We start from the raw sequence: 6,000 nt of genomic DNA on the forward strand, positions 1-6,000 counted from the left end.
AACACATAGACCGCTAATTATGTTTCTATTTATCGGAGTCGCGAGCGACAGCTAGTACCCCTATAAATAAGAATAAAACAAAACCCCCCTCCCAAAAAGCGAAAATATAAAAATTATTACACAGTAGGTATTTTGTTCATAATATGATTGTCGTAATATAAATCTCTATCGTACTTGTCCGCACTTTGGTCTTTCATTTTAAATCTTCTCACGCTGTCAAATTTTAAAATAATTGCTCCATATATCAATATTGAAATACCGCAGATTAAAATTTATGCTCGACGAAAACCTATTAAAATAAAGTTACCTACTTTTTACACGGGAACAGTTTTTGTGCACCAATGACCCAGAGTTATAAATTGGACCGTACATTAATTTGCCAGGTCATTGTAGTTTCGTGATTTACTGCAATTATAAAAGTAATAAGTGAAATTTATACAACAGTCCAGCCGCTAGACTTGTAACAATTTATTCATGAACACGTAAGTTTGTTTCCCTTTGGATCGTTGGACCAACGGTCAATCGGTCCAATTATTTGACCAACGGCCCGGGGGGAAACTCACACACGTAATGTTTATTTATACATCACAATGCAATAAAAAGATTTCTTTATAATAAAAGGTGACAAACAAGCTGACTAACTTCGCCCATTTAGAAAAGTGACCGCTGTTGAAACATATAGAATAAAATATATAAAAGACAGAGTAAATTTTGGCGCCATAGTACTTTATACAAAATTGTTCCTACTGCTACTTATCATGGATTTTTGAAAAACCCCGTTTAAAACATATAATTATGTATTTTTATCAAAGATGATATGCCTGTCGCATGACGATATGTTTTATACAGGCCTGCCCTTATGAATTACATTATCAAGTTTTCAAAATATTGTGTTGAAACCACATATTTAGCATTTATTTACCTTGAAAGCAAAGCTTTAATGCTAAATATAACACAAAACATTTTCAGTGTAACATTTCTCTTTCCAATTTCCCTTGTAACCGCAAGAGTTAGGTTATATATTATGCATTACGTTCCAAAAGACAATAGCTTGAAAATAAGCGTCGTGACATAGCCCAGTGTTCTTGGGCCGATAAACTTCTGACTATAATAAGAGCCGCGAACAAAAGAATAGAACTCCCCCAATAACTTTCAAAGAGGTTTGAGCGTAAATCTTGTTCGGAACCGTTTTAGTCGGAACAATTTACCCAAAGCCGATAAATAGATCCAACTTATTCCTATAGATCTATGTTTATACGATGAATGTAAATCAGATTTAGTCAATTGATTGATAAGGAACAACCAGTGCAACATTCTTTATTCAATATTTGATGTGTCTTTAAGCTATATAACATTATAACAATACTGCGCCGCGACTTCGTACGCGCGGACCAAATAAGCACCCTGTGTGTCTCCAGACTATGTTCTACATCTATGCCTAATTTCAGCGAGGTCTGTTCAACCGTTCCGTAGATATATGTAAACAAACATCCATCCATCTATTCATTCGCATTTATAATATTAGTGAGATTGACGGGGGCACTGCTGTACTTCATACAAGTAGAAGATAGACGAATCAATGGTAGTGCTAAATTGGTTACTACTGTTAGGAAGAAAATCCAACACTGTGGGGGTGTACTGGCGCAACACTAGCCTTATTAAAATTTCAATGTTTATGTCGCCTCACTTATCATTCTGACACTTGACTTGGTAATGAAAGCGCGCCATTCACGCCAAAGAATTCTAACTAATAATGTTTGAAACTGCAAACTTTTGACCTCATCTTTATTAGAAAAATATCCACAAATAGATTTTCTTCAAATTCTGAACCACTAAGAGTTTTAACACTTTTATGACCCTTTACTTGTACAAATTTCAACTCTTCTAATAAAATGAACATGATCTTTAAGTAATAATTGCAGTTAACGATCCACTTTCGAAATTTGATCGTAACAAAATTTCACAGTTCTTACCACTTCGAGCGCTTTGGTAGCGAAATTTTTCGTGTTCGTTTCCTCAATATCTTCCAAACTCTTGAGCTTTAAGATTCGAAACTCTATCCACTTTTAAGTTTTAAAGCGGTAAGACGCTTCGGGAACGGCAAAAGTTTGATGTAAGTGATCTGAAAATACTTGTATAAAAGTCGCGACGTCGGACCTCACCTCGATTTCTTTTAATACGCTTTTATATCGCGTCGTCTCGGTAAGATCGTAGTAGAACATTTTTAATTTCCTTTTAAATATCAAACTTGCTATTTATGTAATTTTTAAATCTAATTTACAAAGATTGTATTTGGTTAGTTATAAATGTAGAGGAAGACGGAAGAATGTATGGATGGAGTATGTGAAAGAGGATATGTGTAAGAAGGGATTGAATTCAGGCAAAACGACTGGTAGCGACGCCTAAACTGGACGGTAGAGAAAAGTACCGACTGGTGATGATACATTTTAAACTACATGACTTTCTTTAATTAAAAATAAACAATTGATTATAGTATGACTAGATTAGGTAATTAAAAAAAGACAATTACAATTAAGTTTTGCTAAATAGCCAAAACAGTGTATTAACTATGCAATTTCTATTACTGTTTTTTGGCACTTTCTTTCTTTTCAACGCATCAGTACGTAAAAGTCAGTAAAAGGAAAACATTTTCAATTTTTATAAGGCCTTTAGCACTATGCCGTCTCCGTCTCCTAAGTTCGATAATGTTTGGAACATACAGACAGGAGTCCGCCAACATCACGACCGGTCATTTTTAGAATATTCAATGCAAAAATTTTAATTACATGAATAATATATATATGATATTATCAAATATAATCAATACGATCAGTTTGAGAAGCGCTGACCGCCAGAAAGTGCGAACGTGCCAAAATACAAGCCGAGCTATCGATTCGTTACTCACACACTGGATGCATCGCTATATAATCTGATTTAATTAGTTTGATTCAACTGTAGATAATTATATAGATAGCGGTTAATTAAAAGAATTATTGGAACGAATCATTCTTAAACAAATGAACATCTAGAACATTTTAACCAAATCAATGTAATTTGATGTAATATTAATAAATTAAATTATTAATTAAGCTGAATATTTTCTAAAGCATCGGTTGCGGTTTTAGTACTTGACTTGCAATCTGCAGGTCTTGGGTTCGGATCCCGCAGTGTACCAATGTGTTTCTGATTTCCGATTTACATATGTACATTTATTTGACATTCTTATGGCCAAGGAATACATCGTGATGCTGATACATATCTGAGAAATAATTCAAAGATATGTGTGAAGTCAACCCGCACTCAGCCAGCGTGGTTGACTTGCCTCTTCACCTCTAACTTAAGGTAGTTTGGTAGTCAGTGGGGATGTATAGCTGATGATGATTTCCAAAATCGTACTGGCTAGTATTATGACATTTTAAGCCGTTTCAATTTTTATTTTAAATTTAATTAAAAATAAATAAACGATTAATTTGCTTTGTTAAAATCCGTTAATGGAAGCCTCAGTTTACGTTTACTTTGAAACATGTAACATGACTCCACGCGTGTTTTGTTGAGCATAACAATCAAAGGTTGAACGTATGACGTACAATTTACGAATAAACTGCCTTGATATGAGCATAGTAAAAAAAAGAAAATAAATCAAAAACAAGATGTTTGTTTGGTATTATATTTTAGTAACCTTACTAATATTAATGTGAGTTTTTAGATGGATGTTTGAAGCTATCTCTAGAACGGCTCAATGTTGGACAATTTAAAATATATATCTTACTAATATTATCAATGGGAAAGTTTAGATGGATATTTGTTTGAAGGTATCTCCGGGACGGTTAAACGAATTCTGATGAAATTTGGCACACATGTAGAACATAGTCTGGAATAACATATAGGCTTATTAAGATTTTTTTAATTACGCGCGGATGGAGTCGAGCGACAGCTAGTATTTCATATATTAAGCTGACTTACCGTCGGCTGTTGAAGCCAAAATCTTTGTATAGAACATATCGTCATCCCTATCATTATCTTTGACAAAAATAGATAATAATATGAATAAAGATATTTTGGTCTCTGAAACGGTGAATTAATTATTAAAGTCTTGATGACCGAATTTTGCTCGTTATTTTTTTTTAATTGTGTTTTTGTACGTTATATTTAAGTACGAATTACTAATAAAATGATGAAATATGAATAATATTTTTCGATCTTACCGATAGAAAAAGTTATGTTTATGTTTAAGTTGATTATCGATAAAACACGAATAAAATGACATTTTCTTCGCCTCCGAAACCCCCTATATACTAAATTTTATGAAAATCGTTGGAGCCGATTCCGAGATTCCAATTATATATATACAAGAATTGCTCATTTAAAGATATAAGATATTTGTATGGATCTTTCTAGAGAGATTTATCTCTTAAGAGTCCAGCTATTATTGGGTGTACATGGTCAAGGAATAAAATTTCTGTTCTCGCAATATACACAATCTATCAATTTAATAGTTGTCAAAATATCATATTTCAAGACATCGGAATATAATTAAACACATAACTAACTCGTAATTAGGATTCATATTAGTGAAGGATTAATAAAAAAATATATAAAGAATTCTCGGATCTTACCAGCGGGAGGTACATCGCAGAGTACTCTAGTCCTGTGAACACAGCGGGATATTACACCCGAGCGGCAAAGAAATAAGCTGCATTCAAAGCTCGTTAACACGTTAATCAAGTGTCAATCTAATCAATTTCGTTCACTGATCCTTCGTATTCGTTTTATTTGTAGCCCGTTTCCAACTATAATAACTGTACCGGTGACTCTGTTCGCATCGAATTAAAAAAAAGAACTTTATTGTGTTTTTTTCTATTATGTGTTTTTTGTGTATTTACGTGTTTTTCACGGTTCAACACATATGCTAAATTATAGCGATATCTGTTGAACCGTTCTGGAGATACTTTCTAATAAACATCCATTTTATAATTATAGTAAAACACACTTAATGTTGTTTATAAAAATACTGGTATAAAACATATTCGTTAACAAACTCATTTACAATGTAAACTCCGTATAACGTCACTCGATATAACGTCGAACCCTTAAAACGTCGGAATTGCTTGACTATAGTTAATTTACTTTTTCCATAATTAACACAATCCATATAATGTGCACACTTTATTTAACGTCGTATATATTTTACCTCAGTCTATATAACGTCCACTGTTTATAACGTCGCAAAATACACCGTCCTCTGAGCGACGCTATATAGAGTTTACATTGGACATAAATATGAATTTTTTTTGTATGTTTCCAATGCCTAATCAACAGAAAAAAAACATATTTTTATTATAATTTCAAGTAGAATGAAATACATTTTTCTACAAATACTGTGGCAGTAAAAACCTATGGTTATAACATTGTAAGTCTAAAGTTCAATTTAATGATGTAAAAAAAACTTAGTCTGCCAAGTAAAATTTACATTCCGGAAAAGGCAATAAAACAAAGCTTTCAAGGCAAAAGTTTTGGCATTAGTTCCGATGTCATATAGTGATAGGTTTTGCATGCAAGAGTCGATCGACACGATATTTGCTGAGATTTACGACAACGAAGGAGATAGCGATTGCTGTTCATATGTGCATGTAAATCGCTTACTTCCTGTATTTGTGTGCTAGCTATGAGTTATATAATTACTTACTATTGCCCGCGACTTCGTCCGTGCGGAATTAAAATAACTTAGTAACCTATATGTTCTTCCAACCTATGTTATACATCTATGACAAATTTCAGCAAGATCTGGAGAAACCTTCTAACGAATATCCATCCAATCATTCGTATTTAAAATATACACTAGCTTTCACCCGCGACTCCGTCTGCGCGGAATTAAGGAAAACATAATTAGAAGGCTATGTAACATGTACGCCTTTCAGCGTGATCCAGCCGTTCTGGAGATACTTTCTAACAAATATCACCATCCAAACATTTGCATTTATTACATATCGATACCCTTTA

At 33.2% G+C, this 6,000-nt stretch overlaps 1 protein-coding gene across 5 annotated transcripts in view; it reads left to right on the top strand.

Annotated features, from left to right (window-relative positions):
* The window catches only part of nolo (ADAMTS-like no long nerve cord), a 232,257-nt gene that overhangs the window by 120,533 nt on the left and 105,724 nt on the right, over positions 1 to 6,000 (top strand). The window lies entirely within an intron of this gene.

Source organism: Papilio xuthus, unplaced genomic scaffold, assembly GCF_000836235.2.
Source record: "Papilio xuthus unplaced genomic scaffold, Pxut_1.1 DF829660.1, whole genome shotgun sequence".
Taxonomy (NCBI): Eukaryota; Metazoa; Arthropoda; class Insecta; order Lepidoptera; family Papilionidae; genus Papilio; species Papilio xuthus.